We start from the raw sequence: 14,709 nt of genomic DNA, 5'->3' as shown, positions 1-14,709 counted from the left end.
TGCCGGAAATGGATTTGAGCAAGCTTTCCATGTTCCTCTGGAAGATTGCAGCCGCTGAACGAATGCCAAACGGACACCTGTTGTAGATGAATAGTCCCTTGTGCGTCGTGATGGTGGTCAGAAGCTTGGATTCTTCAGCCAGTTCCTGAGTCATGTAGGCTGAAGTGAGGTCCAACTTAGTGAACAGCTTGCCACATGCCAATGTGGCAAAAAGGTCCTCCGCTCTCGGGAGCGGGTATTGGTCCTGCAGCGACACTCGGTTGATGGTGGCTTTGTAGTCGTCGCAGATCCTGACCGAGCCACCCGCTTTAAGGACAGGAACGATGGGACTTGCCCAGTCACTGAATTCAACGGGCGAAATTATGCCCTCTCTGAGCAGCCTGTCCAATTCACTCTCAAATATCTCACGCATCACATATGGCTTAGTGGTGCACTGGTCTGGCATCCGGGGTGATGTGTGTCATTACTTTGGTGCCCTTGAACATGTCCGACACCGGGTTGAAACAGTGACCCAAATTTTTGTAGGACCTGCGAGCATGAACTTCGCTCCACAAACGAAATGGCGTGCACATCTCCCCATTTCCAGTTCATCCCGGCTAGCCAGCTCCTTCCCAAAAGCGCGGGGCCATTTCCCGGAACAATCCAGAGTGGCAGGCGGTTCTGTGATCCATTGTGTGTTACCACCAGGTTTGCACTGCCCAGCACTGGGATGATTTCTTTGGTGTACGTGCGTAGCTGCGTGTCAATGCGTTCTAGTTTGGGCCTGCTAGCTCTGTGTGGCCATAGTTTCTCAAATTGTTGGACGCTCATAAGGGACTGGCTGGCTCCCGTATCCAGTTCCATGCGCACCGGGATGCCATTCAATAAAACTTTCATCATCATGGGTGAAGTTTTAGTGTATGAGCTGCGGGCGTCAGCCACATGAACCCTCTGAACCTCAGCATCCATGGCTTGGCCCCAAGCATCATCCTGCATTGCAGACCCCTCGTCTGATTCCTGTGTTTCATTGATTAGCCTCGCTGCAGCCTTATATCCTCCGGACATTCTAGCCAAATGTCCTCCGGCATTACAATTCCTGCAGGTGAACTGCTGGAACTTGCTGCTTTTAGCAGTATGTCTACCCCCGCATCTCCAGCATTGGCGCGAATGTTGGCTGTTACCAGGCATTCCTCTCGGATTGTCCCCTTGGTTGTTTCTAAGCACTCTGGTGGTGGGTGTCAATTGTCCCATTACAGGACGCATTGTTCCTCTTGATGGCGTGAACTGCCGATCCACCTGCCATTGTTTCTGTTGTTGTCCCACCCTAGAGCCTGTTGCTGCCTGGCCGGTGTCGATTTGCCTTTGCCTGCCTACCTGGGTGGTGTCGAATTGCCCTTGCCTGCCTGCGGGGTTCTGTATCACTTTTACAACATTAACTCCCTGGTTCATTGCAACGTTAAAACCAGGGCTGCTTGCGTAAATTATCTCTGTCTCCTCTTTCCCCGCCAAGAAGGTCTGAGCTATCAAAGCTGCCCTTTCCAAAGTCAAGTCCTTGTCCTCAATAAGCTTCCTGAAAATACCGGCATGACTATTGCCCTCAATGAAAAAATCCCTTAACATCTCCCCCCTGCAGGCGTCTGTGAACTTACAGAAGCTGGCCAAGCACCTCAGGTCTGCAACGAAGTCCGAGATGTTTTGCCCTTCCCAACGCCGGTGTGAGTAGAACCGGTGCCGGGCCATGTGTACGCTGCTCGCCGGTTTCAGATTTTCGCTGATCAGCTGGCTGAGCTCTTCGAAGGACTTGTCAGCTGGCTTGAGGGGTGCAAGCAGGTTTTTCATCAGCGCGTACGTTTTTGTCCCGCAGCTTGTCAGTATATGCGCCCTCCGCTTGTCAGCCGCTTCCACTCCCAGCCAGTCCTTCGTGACAAAGGTCTGCTGGAGTCGCTCCACAAAATCGTCCCAGGCCTCACCCACACAGTAACGTTCCTCTGTGCTACCGGTGGCCATCCTTGTGGTTCAGTGATTCCCGTTTCTCATCGCCAGATGTAGAGAGTTCGCAACTCTGGAACATATTCACACGAGGCATATACTGCAGACAAGGTCACTCATGACCTGCACCTTTATTCCCCGGACCAAGGAGTGCTGAGCCTGCGTGGAACCTCCCTTTAAGTACCTGGCTGACCAGGTAAGGAGTGTCTCCCACAAGTTTACCCCCTGTGGTCAAGGTGTGTATTTCAGTTGTATACAGTGTACAGTGTTGTTACATATTGGTTACAGTTATGTGAAGGTTACAAACATGACAGGGGTGAGAACCCTTACACCATGCAGCAGCATTAAAAGAGGCCCGGGGCGGCAGGACATGTTTGCCAAGCCCGTGTCCTGGCGAGGGAGCGATTCTGCTGGCCTACCCTCGAGCCCGGTGAGGAGACGTTCGGTCGGTGGTGGCGTGATACTTTGAAAAAAATCTAAAATTAAAGAATTGCATTAGACTTCATTGCCCAAAATGTCTTGAATGCCGAACTTCCTGTTCTAAGCAAACCTATTGCGCATGCACAGACCTGGATGTAGTCCATACTAGGGCTCCGACCTTGTGGAGCAAGTCAACAAAAAAGCTTATCCCGCTGTTTTGAGCTTCTTGCAAAGATACAATTTAATCATGGAAGTAATACTGACAATGTACCTCTTGCAAGCCTTCTGCATGATGGTGCTGCGGAGGAGACAATTGATTCGACATCATCTCATGAAGAACCTCAGAGCACGTAGGATGATGGGCAGGAAGCCTTACCCATGTCGGGTATATTTAGACAGGTGTGCATACCTGCACCTGAGTGATGCAGACTGTGTGAGAAGGATGCATTTCCGCAAAGAAGTTATAACTGAGATCTGAGAGTTAGTAAAAGCAGACCTGCAACCTAGAAGCATCAGCAGGACTACTTTATCAGTTGAAATGAAGGTTACAGCTGCACTTTCATTCTATGCATCTGGATCATTCCAGGTTACAACTGGGGATGTGTGCACCATTTCTCAACATGCAACACATACCTGCATTCAGCAGGTGACTGCTGCACTGCATGCCCAGAGGAATGACTACATAAAGTTCCCCATGACCGCCCAATCAATGTGTGAAAGGGCTGTGGGCTTCTCCAGGATTGTTGGCTTCCCAAAAGTACAGGACTGCATTGATTGTACCCACATCGTCTTGCGAGCACCTTTGGAGGATTCAGAGATGTACAGTAACAGAAACGGCTTCCACTTTTTTAATGTGCAGCTCGTGTGACGACATGTATCACATCATGTCAGTTGATGCAAGAGACCCTGGGAGCATTCATGATGCGTTCATCCTTCGCAAGAGCATTATATCTGCCATGTTTCAGCAGCAGTTAGAAGGGCAGAGCTGGCTGCTGGGAAACAAACGGTACAGCCTCGCCACCTGGCTCATGATGCCCCTACGTGTAACCTGGACAGAAGCTGACCGGGAATACAACATGTCACAGACTGCGATGCGCAGCATAATTGAGAGGACCATTGGCATCTTGAAACAGCATTTCCGATGCCTGGACCATTCTGGAGGCTACTTGCAATATTCCCAAGATTGTAAATACATAGAAAATAGGTGCAGGAGTAGGCCATTCGGCCCTTCGAGCCTGCACCACCATTCAATAAGATCATGGCCGATCATTCCCTCACTACCCCTTTCCTGCTTTCTCTCCATACCCCTTGATTCCCCTTAACCGTAAGGGCCATATCGAACTCCCTTTTGAATATATCCAATGAACTGGCATCAACAACTCTCTGCGGCAGAGAATTCCACAGGTTAACAACTCTCTGAGTGAAGAAGTTTCTCCTCATCTCAGTCCTAAATGGCCTACCCCTTATCCTAAGACTGTGTCCCCTGGTTCTGGACTTCCCCAACATCGGCAACATCCTACCCGGATCTAAACTGTCCCGTCCCATCAGAATCTTATTTCTCTATGAGATCCCCTCTCATCCTTCTGAACTCCAATGTATAAGGGCCCAGTTGATCCAGTCTCTCCTCATATGTCAGTCCAGCCATCCCAGGAATCAGGCTGGAGAACCTTCGCTGCACTCCCTCAATAGCAAGAACGTCCTTCCTCAGATTAGGAGATCAAAACTGAACACAATATTCCACATGAGGCCTCACCAAGGCCCTGTACAACTGCAGTAAGATCTCCCTGCTCCTATACTCAAATCCCCTAGCTATGAAGGCCAACATATCATTTGCCTTCTTCACCGTCTGCCAACTTTCAATGACTGATGAACCATGACACCCAGGTCTCGTTGCACCTCCCTTTTTCCTAATCTGCCGCCATTCAGATAGCATTCTGTCTTTGCGTTTTTGCCCCCCAAGTGGATAACCTTACATTTATCCACATTATACTGCATCTGCCATGCATCTGCCCACTCACCTAACCTGTCCAAGTCACCCTGCAGCTTCTAAGCATCCTCCTCACAGCTCACACCACCACCCAGTTTAGTGTCACCTGCAAACTTGAAGATATTACACTCAATTCCTTCATCTAAATCATTAATGTATATTGTAAAGAGCTGGGGTCCCAGCACTGAGCCCTGTGGCATTTCACTAGTCACTGCCTGCCATTCTGAAAAGGACCCGTTTATCCCGACTCTCTAATTCCTGTCTGCCAACCAGTTCTCTATCCACGTCAGTATATTACCCCCAAAACCACGTGGTTTGATTTTGCCCACCAATCTCTTGTGCGGGACCTTGTCAAAAGCTTTTTGAAAGTCCAAATACACCACATTCACTTGTTCTCCCTTGTCCACTCTACTAGGTACATCCTCAAAAAATTCCAGAAGATTTGTCAAGCATGATTTCCCCTTCATAATTCTATGCTGACTTGGACCGATCCTGTCACTGCTTTCCAAATGCACTACTATTTCATCCTTAATAAATTGATTCCAACATTTTCCCCACTACTGATGTCAGGCTAACCGGTCTATAATTACCCGCTTTCTCTCTCCCTCCCTTTTTAAAAAGTGTTGTTACATTAGCTACCCTCCAGTCCATAGGAACTAATCCAGAGTCGATAGACTGTTGGAAAATGATCACCAATGCATCCACTATTTCTAGGGCCACTTCCTTAAGTACTCTGGGATGCAGACTATCAGGCCCTGGGGATTAATCGGCCTTCAATCCCATCAATTTCCCCAACACAATTTCCCGCCTAATAAGGATATCCTTCAGTTCCTCCTTCTCACTACACCCTCGGTCCCCTCGTACTGCCGGAAGGTTATTTGTGTCTTCCTTCGTGAAGACAGAACCAAAGTATTTGTTCAATTGGTCTGCCATTTCTTTGTTCCCCATTATAAATTCACCTGAATCCAACTGCAAGGGACCTATGTTTGTCTTCACTAATCTTTTTCTCTTCACATATTTATAAAAGCTTTTGCAGTCAGTTTTTATGTTCCTGGCAAGCTTCTTCTCATACTCTATTTTCCCCCTCTTAATTAAACCTTTTGTCCTCCTCTGCTGAATTCTAAATTTCTCCCAATCCTCAGGTTTGCTGCTTTTATTGGCCAATTTGTATGCCTCTTCTTTGGATTTAACACTACCCTTAATTTTCCTTGCTAGCCATAGTTGAGCCACCTTCCCAGTTTTATTTTTACTCCAGACAGGGATGTACAATTGCTGAAGTTCATCCATGTGATCTTTAAATGTTTGCCATTGCCTATCCACCCTTTAAGTATCATTTGCCAGTCTATTCTAGCCAATTCACACCTCAAACCATCGAAGTTACCTTTCCTTAAGTTCAGGACCCTAGTTTCTGAATTAACTGTGTCACTCTCCATCTTAATAAAGAATTCTACCATGTTATGGTCACTCTTCCCCAAGGGGCCTCGCACAACAAGATTGCTAATTAGTCCTTTCTCATTACACGTCACCCAGTCTAGGATGGCCAGCTTTCTAGTTGGTTCCTCCACATATTGGTCGAGAAAACCATTCCTAATACACTCCAGGAAATCCTCCTCCACTGTACTGCTACCAGTTTGGTTAGTCGAATCAATATGTAGATTAAAGTCACCCATGATAACTGCTGCATCTTTATTGCATGCATCCCTAATCTCTTGCTGGATGCTGTCCCCAACCTTACGACTACTGTTTGGTGGTCTGTACACAACTCCCACTAGCGTTTTCTGCCCCTTGGTATTCCGTAACTCCACCCATACCGATTCCACATCATCCAAGCTAATGTCCTTTCTTACTATTGCATTAATTTCCTCTAACCAGCAATGACACCCCGCTTCCTTTTCCTTTCTGTCTATCCTTCCTAAATGTTGAATACCCCTGGATGTAGAGTTCCCAGCCTTGGTCACCCTGGAGCCATGTCTCCGTGATGCCAATTACATCATACCCGTTAACTGCTATCTGCGCAGTTAATTCGTCCACCTTATTCTGAATACTCCTCGTATTGAGGCACAGAGCCTTCAGGCTTGTCTTTCTAACACACTTTGCCGCTTTAGAATTTTGCTGTAATGTGGCCCTTTTTGCTTTTTGCCTTAGGTTTTTCTGCCCTCCACTTTTACTTTTCTTCTTTCTATCTTTTGCTTCTGCCCCCATTCTATTTCCCTCGGTCTCCCTGCATCGGTCCCCATCCCCCTGCCATATTAGTTTAATTCCTCCCCAACAGCACAAGCAAACACTCCCCCCATTGGACTTTGGTTCCAGTCCTGCCCAGGTGTTGCATGAGACAGTAGCAGCTGGTCGTAGAAGACCCACCTGAGGTGATAGTGGCTGATTATGAGGAGGAAGATGCAGCTGAAGAGGTGGAGGACGAGGAAGCCATGCAACTACCTGAACCCAGAGCACAACGGCGTAGAACGTTCAGCGGCAACCATTCCAAATGGGCCATGTTTACTATTTGGACCTGCTCTGTAATGTTGTGTTGTGTTAATGGAACAAATAATAGAAATGATTCAGTAATAATTTAAAATATATTTTATTCAAATGTTTTACAAACACTTGTTTGTACTTAACTTAAATAAAAACATTCTTGTATCAAACTTTAACGTTTTCAGTTAAGATCACTTACAAACTTTTAAACTTGTAAATTTGCATCACTTACAAAAAACTTTTAATTTGAGAACAGTTACAACAATAACAATAACAAAGCAACAAAGAAAGGTTGCACTCATCTCTCCTCCACCTTATTCTAAGACCACCCGCTGCGCTTGGTCGTGTTGACTCCACCCCTGCCTGCAGGCGGTGGCGCAGTGTTTCTCAGGTTGGTACCAAGCTTATTCTTTCGAACAACTCGGGTAATGCGCACATCTTAATGGGGAGTGCAGGCAGGCGGTAAGGTGGAAGGCCCGGCTTGGGCCTCTTCAGAGGCTGGTCTGGGGATTAGAGTGGGAGTGATAGTTGATTCTGTCAATGGGCCCGGGGTCTGGGTGCGTTCCCTTATTGCAGCAACTAACTCCGGCATTCGCTCCCTCATGTTTGCCGACATTGTATCAGCTGCCTGCGACATTCCCTCCCTCATGTTCCCGGACAGTGTTCCCATTTCTTGTGAGAGTGTTGTTACTTCTCCCGACAGTCCCGATACCGCATCGCCCACCCCACTGATGTTGTCCAGGAGTGATCATGTCGTGTCAGTGCTCTCCGTACTCATTGCCATCATCTGAACCACATCTGTTAGATCCTGCACCTCAGGAGAGCGCTGTCGAGCTCGCCTCCCACTCCTCACCCTGGGTGTGGCTCGCTGCATCCCACTGGACCCTGCAGCCTCGGACGGTGGGACCCTGGCTGTGCCTCATTGCACCCCAGTGGAATCCCCAGCTTCGGATTGTGAGAAACCATGGAATGTCCCACCAACACTCATACTACTTAGTGAAGGTGCTGGCAACTCAATGGGCGGCACCTGCACCTTCTCCAGAGTGAGTACAACAGTGTGGGCTTCATCCATCACCTCCCCCTCCCCCCCAAGCTCTTGGTCTGGAAGGTGGGATTGGGAGATGTTCTCCATTCAGGCTCGTCCGGGTCTGAATCATCTTCTGCATCGGCTTCACAGAGACATAGAAAATTGGTGCAGAAGTAGGCCATTCGGCCCTTCAAACCTGCACCACCATTCAATATGATCATGGCTGATCATGCAACTTCAGTACCCCATTCCTGCTTTCTCTCCATACCCCTTCATCCCTTTAGCCGTAAGGGCCACATCTAACTCCCTTTTGAATATATCTAACGAACTAGCCTCAACAACTTTGTGGTAGAGAATTCCACAGGTTCACAATTCTCTGAGTGAAGAAGTTTCTCCTCATCTCGGTCCTAAATGGCTTACCCCTTATCCTTAAGACTGTGACCCCCCTCTGGTCTTGGACTTCCCCAAAATTGGGAACATTCTTCCTGCATCTAACCTGTCCAATCCTGTCAGAATTTTATATGTTTCTATGAAATCCCCTCTCATTCTTCTAAATTCCAGTGAAAATGAGCCTATTCGATCCAGTCTTTCTTCACATGTCAGTCCTGTCATCCCAGGAATCAGTCTGGTGAACTTTCGCTGCACTTGCTCAATAGCCAAAATGTCCTTCCTCAGATTAGGAGACCAAAACAGTACACAATATTCAAGGTGTGGCCTCACCAAGGCCCTGTACAACTGCAGTAAAACCTCACTGCTCCGATACTCAAATCCTCTCGCTATGAAGGCCAACATGCCATTTGCCTTCTTCACCGCCTGCTGTACTGCATGCCAACTTTCAATGATTGATGTACCATGACACCCAGGTCTCGTTGCACCTCCCTTTTTCCTAATCTGTCACCATTCAGATAATATTCTGCCTTCCTGTTTTTGCCACCAAAGTGGATAACCTCACATTTATCTACATTATACTGCATCTGCCATGCATTTACCCATGCATCTAACCTGTCCAAGTCACCCTGCAGCCTCTTAGCATCCTCCTCACAGCTCACACTGCCACCTGCAAACTTGGAGATATTACATTCAATTCCTTCGTGCAAATCATTAATGTATATTGTAAATAGCTGGAGTCCCAGCACTGAACCTTGCGGTACCCCACTCGTCAGTCACTGCCTGCTATTCTGAAAAGGACCTGTTTATTCCTACTCTTTGCTTCCTGTCTGCCATCCAGTTCTCTATCCACGTCTAGTCAGGGTTGGCCTCAAGTTCTGCAAAATATAACAGAACAGACAAATGGTTAGCAGCAGAGGAAGGGGAAGGGTGGCATGAGTAGGCATACACAGCGCATGCAGCAGGCTCATTTGAAGGACCACGCATCAACCGAAGCGTAGCTGATGGAGACATCCCCATGAACTGAAGCATGGCTGGCTCGCGCAGTAGTTAACATTTAGCAAAGCCAGACTGTGGAATTTGCAGGACTTACCCTCTTCCTCAAGTGTGGGCCCAGCTTGTGCAGTGGTGGTTGCTTTTCTCCAAGCAGGACCCATCAAAGTAGCAACCCTCTCTTCCAAGGGTGTCAGTGGGTGCAGATTTGCCAGGCCTCCTCCTGTTCGAGTTCTTTCCCTTTTGTTGTGTGCCACCTTCCTCCTGCAAAGATGAAAACATAACTTTTTACAGAGGGTGTCTTTCTGCTGGTTGGGACATATACAGATGGTCACATTTACAATTGCAATTCCAGTGAATAAATGAAAATATTACTTACACTAGCTACTTGACCAAGGTCCTGCCACATCTTTTTGCACTGGCCTCCAGACCTCGGGGTGGTCACCATTGCACAGTAATCTTCTGCAAGTTGGTTTCAGCGTTTCTTCATTTCTTTTGCTAAAACTTTTGTGTGACCAATGCTGGTGTCCAGCTTATGTCATCTGGCCTCAATTACAGTAACTAGTGCCTCCACTTCATCCTGTAAGAAATTCTTGGTCCTTGAGCCGCGTTGCATCTTAAATTGTAGCTCCAATTTTTCCACTGAGAATTAAAGTTCTCACACACAACTAGCTATTTAAAAATGGCCAAATGCAGACTTGGAGCTGTACTGGGCATGCGCGCCCATAGCAATCACATCAAAAACTTCCTTTTTTCCCCCCCACACATGTGCAGAGGGGTGGGGGCATTGTTTTTTCAGTGCAGATATTAGGCTCCACCCCTCCAAAGACAAAGGACAGGCTGCGCAGCACCAATTTCAAAAAATAGAACGGGGAAACTTGCTAGTTATTTTTTTGTAGTAGTCGGGGCCAAAAAAAAAGAGGCGTAACTCTTACAGTAGGCCAAAAAACGGCATTGGGGAAAATTGAGCCCCTTATCCTGAGACTTTGACCCCTATTTCGAGATGCTCCAGCCAGGGAAACAATCTCTCAGCATCTACCCTGTCAATTCCCCTCAGAATCTTATATGTTTCAATGAGATCTCCTCGCATTCTTCTAAACTCCAGAGAATAGGCTCAATCTACTCAAGCTCTCCCCATTGGACTACCATCTCATCCCAGGGATCAATCTAGTAAACCTTTGTTGCACCACCTCAAAGACAAGTATATCCTCCCTCAGACAAGACCAAAACTGTGCACAGTACTCCGTGTGGTCTCACCAAAGCCGTGACTTCCTTACTCTTGTACGACAACCCCCTTGCAATAAAGTGCAACATGCCATTTGCCTTCCTAATTGCTTGCTGTACCTGCATACTAATGCTGTGTTTCCTGTAGAAGGACACCTAAATTTCTCTGAATACCAACATTTAATACCAATTAATAGGAATAAAGATAAATATAGATTCTCACAGCTGTTGGCAGACATGCTGTTTTATAACAGGGACTATAAATAAATAAACAGGGAACCTACAGAAAATAACATTTACAGACTTGTGTGCTTTGTGCAAAATTTCTAATATATTATCAGATGTCCAATGCCATTGCTTGTGGTGAGTTGGTCGTTTGAAAGAACATGGGGTACAAGGCCAAATATTATTCTCAGGAACACGGACTGACTAGCATTGAATGCTGAACCTGGAAGTACTGGAACTGTGTCCTGGGATCGAATCTTAGTGTCGAGCAGTATTTTGAGGGGATCCAAGCACTGAAATAGATCGATCACTGGAGGAATAACCTTAGGATCATTGGGGAGGGAGGTCTCAGGATCTGGGAGCAATGGGGAATGTGGTCTAGGGGATTGTGAGCAGTGACAGGAACTCCCAGGATCTGGAAGTTGTGGGAAGGAGGATTCTGAGGAGTGAGCGTCTGGATCTCAGGAAAACTAGAAACGGATGCGAGTTTTGAGGGTTGACAGGGTCGGGGAGAATTGGAGGGAGCAGAGTTGTCAACCTTGTAGGGAGCAGAGTTAGTCAACCTTGTAGGGAGAATCGATCCAGGAAAATGAGACACAAACTATCCTTCACCTCTTTTCGATCATCAGGTATTACCCCTCCCCTCCCCTCCTCCATAATGTCAGGTACGCTTCCACTTTTCCTATCTTTAATTTCCAGCCTTAAAGTATTTAAAGGTAAATGTTCTGGGGCAGAGATTACACAATTTCCTCAATACGGCCAAGAGCAACAAAGCAGAACATTTTACTCTTTAGTGCACTATTAGTGGGTTTAATGCACTATTCATGAGTTTTCAGTTTTCAAAAACTCACTTTGTAAATGGCTCAAAGGTTTATTGTTTATACTTTTTTAAATATCAGAGAAAAATCCTTCAGCCTCAAAAATGGCCAGGAAAGCTTTTAACCAAAATAAAAAAGGAGTGACTAAAATGTACATGCTCAATAATTTGTTTCATTGTCAACAAAGAAAGCACACCTGCTCTAATCAGGTGTGTTCTCTGTGTGCACTTGAGTATTAAAAAAATTGTTAATTAAATGTCAAATTTGACCAAAATAAAACCATAAGAATTCAATCTCCAGTTTGTTTCCAAGTCTTTTGGAAAAAACAAGGAAATTCCCAAATTCCCACAAAATAAGGGGTCACACCCTTCCACATTACAACAGTGATTACACTTCCAAAGTACTTCATTGGCTATAAAGCACTTTGAGACGTCCGGTGGTCATGAAAGGTGCTACATAAATCCAAGTCTTTCTTTCTTTCATGTTGATTTGCTTTTTACATTGATTGCATATATAACATCCCCAGTACGCAAACGTATAAATACCTTGTTTAACCACCAGAGGGCTCACCCCCTGGAGTCCCAAGGGATCCCACAATCCCTTGGGAGCACCTGTACTTAAGGAGGCCTCACAGGCTGGAGAGGCATTTTGGAGACCTATAATAAAAGACTACGGTCATACTATACTTTGAGCTCACAGTATCTGGTCAGACTCTTCATTCATACATAATAACTGGTGACGAGATACAGATGACGAACACCACCGCAACGATGCGGAGAACATTGGGCATCTTGGAGAAATTTTCGGAGGGAGATGACTGGGAAACCTTCGTGGAGCGACTCGACCAATACTTCGTGGCCAACGAGCTGGAAGGAGAAGCGAACGCTGTCAAACAAAGGGCGATTCTCTTCACCATTTGCGGGGCACCAACGTCTGGCCTCATGAAAAATCTGCTTGCTCCAGCGAAACCATATGATGATTTGTACACACTGGTCCAGGAGCATCTTAACCCGAAGGAAAGTGTTCTGATGGCGAGGTACCAGGTCTACAAAAGGTCTGAAGGCCAGGAAGTGGCGAGCTATGTCGCTGAGCTAAGATACCTCGCAGGACATTGCGAATTTGAAGGACATTTGGAGCATATGCTCAGGAACTTCTTTGTACTTGGCATTGGCCATGAAGTGATACTTCGCAAACTTTTGACTGTAGAGACCCCAACCTTGAGTAAAGCCACAGCGATAGCCCAGGCGTTCATTGCCACCAGTGGCAATACTAAGCAAATCTCTCAGCACACGAGTGCTGCTACAAGTACTGTGAACAAAGTAATGTTGTTTTCAAATCGCAACATACAGGGCAGGTCTCTCATGCCTGCGCCTGCAGCTGCACGTCCGCAGATGTTTCAGAGGCCACCATCAAGGGTGATGAGTGCTCGGCCATTAACACCTTGTTGGGCTGCGGGGGTGATCACCGTTTCCATTCATGCCGCCTCAAAGGATACATTTGCAAAGGCTGTGGAACAATGGGGCATCTCCAACGTATGTGCAGGCGAGCTGCAAACCATGTTGCAGAGGAGGACAGATCTACGGCAGATCATGACGAACCAGAGCTTCAGACCGAGGAGGCAGGGGTCTATGGGGTGCACACATTTACCACAGTGTCCCCCGATAATGCTGAAGGTCGAATTAAATAGATCCCCGGTGTCAATGGAGCTAGACATGGGCGTGAGCCAGTCCATTTGAACAAAAGACTTTCGATAAATTGTGGTGCAGCAAGGCCTCAAGGCCAGTCCTGACTCCCATTTGCACTAAACTGAGAACGTACACAAAAGGAACTGATTCCCGTAATCGGCAGTGCTACCGTAAAGGTCTCCTTCGATGGAGCGCTGCACAAGCTACCACTTCTGGGCGGTACCGGGCGATGGCCCCACGCTGCTCGGCAGCAGCTGGCTGGGGAAAATACGCTGGAATTGGGATGACGTCAGAGTGCTCTTGTCTGTCGACGACACTTCACGTGCCCGGGTCTTAAACAAGTTTCCCTCGCTGTTCGAACCAGGCATCGGGAAGTTCCAAGGAGCAAAAGAGCAGATCCACCTAACTGCGGGGGCACGACCCATCCATCACAAGGCGAGAGCAACACCGTACATGATGAGAGAGCGTGGAGATCGAGCTGGAACGGCTGCAATCATTTCGCCGATCAAATTCAACGAATGGGCCAGTCCAATTGTTCCAGTCCTCAATGGAGACAGCACCATCAGAATCTGTGGTGATTACAAAATATCAATCGTTTTTCCCTGCAGGATCAATACTCACTACCAAAGGCAGACGACCTTTTTGCGATGCTGGCAGGAGGAAAGACGTTCACGAAACTGGACTTGACCTCGGCCTACATGACGCAGGAGCTGGAGGAATCATCGAAGGGCCTCATCTGCATCAACACGCACAAAGGTCTCTTCATTTACAACAGATGCCCGTTTGGGATTCGATCAGTCGCGGCGATATTCCAGAGAAACATGGAAAGCTTACTGAAGTCGATCCCGCGCACCGTGGTCTTCTAGGACGACATCTTGGTTACAGGTCGGGACACAGTCGAGCATCTGCAGAACCTGGAGGAGGTTCTTAGTTGACTCAACCGCGTGGGGCTCAGGTTAAAACGCTCAAAAGGTGCGATTTCCTGGCACCTGAAGTGGAGTTCCTGAGGAGCAGAATCGTGGCTGACGGCATCAGGCCCACCAATTCGAAGACGGAGGCAATCGTCAACGCACCGAGGGCACAGAACATGACGGAGCTGCGGTCGTTTCTAGGACTCCTGAACTACTTTGGTAACTTCTTACCAGGTTTTGGTACACTGTTAGAACCACTGCACGCCTTACTGCGTAAAGGAGACGAATGGGTATGGGGCAAAAGCCAAGAAAATGCCTTTGTAAAAGCTAGAAAACAGTTATGCTCAAACAAATTGCTTGTGTTGTATGATCCATGTAAGCGTTTGGTACTAGCATGTGATGCATCGTCATACGTTGTCAGGTGTTTATTGCAACAAGCTAATGAATCTGGGAAATTGCAACCGGTTGCTTATGTACCCAGAAGTCTGTCGAAGGCTGAGGGGGCCTACAGCATGATTGAAAAAGAAGCATTAGCGTGTGTTTTTGGGGTAAAGAAAATGCATCAATATCTATTTGGGCTCAAATTTGA

General features: G+C 47.1%; 1 protein-coding gene across 9 annotated transcripts in view; it reads right to left on the bottom strand.

The window, feature by feature from the left end:
- LOC139268074 (ERI1 exoribonuclease 3-like) overlaps positions 1-14,709 on the bottom strand; it is a 535,481-nt gene that overhangs the window by 517,294 nt on the left and 3,478 nt on the right. The window contains exon 1 of one of the 9 annotated variants that reach the window (XM_070886070.1): positions 12,070-12,098. The exons of the other annotated variants lie outside the window; for them this stretch is intronic. The gene's annotated coding sequence lies outside the window, so the exon portion shown is untranslated. Of the gene's footprint in view, positions 1-12,069; positions 12,099-14,709 lie in introns of those variants that run through there. 9 annotated transcript variants of the gene reach the window in all.

Source organism: Pristiophorus japonicus, chromosome 8 (genome assembly GCF_044704955.1).
Source record: "Pristiophorus japonicus isolate sPriJap1 chromosome 8, sPriJap1.hap1, whole genome shotgun sequence".
NCBI classification, from domain to species: domain Eukaryota; kingdom Metazoa; phylum Chordata; class Chondrichthyes; family Pristiophoridae; genus Pristiophorus; species Pristiophorus japonicus.
This window is presented reverse-complemented; position numbering and strand designations above follow the sequence as displayed.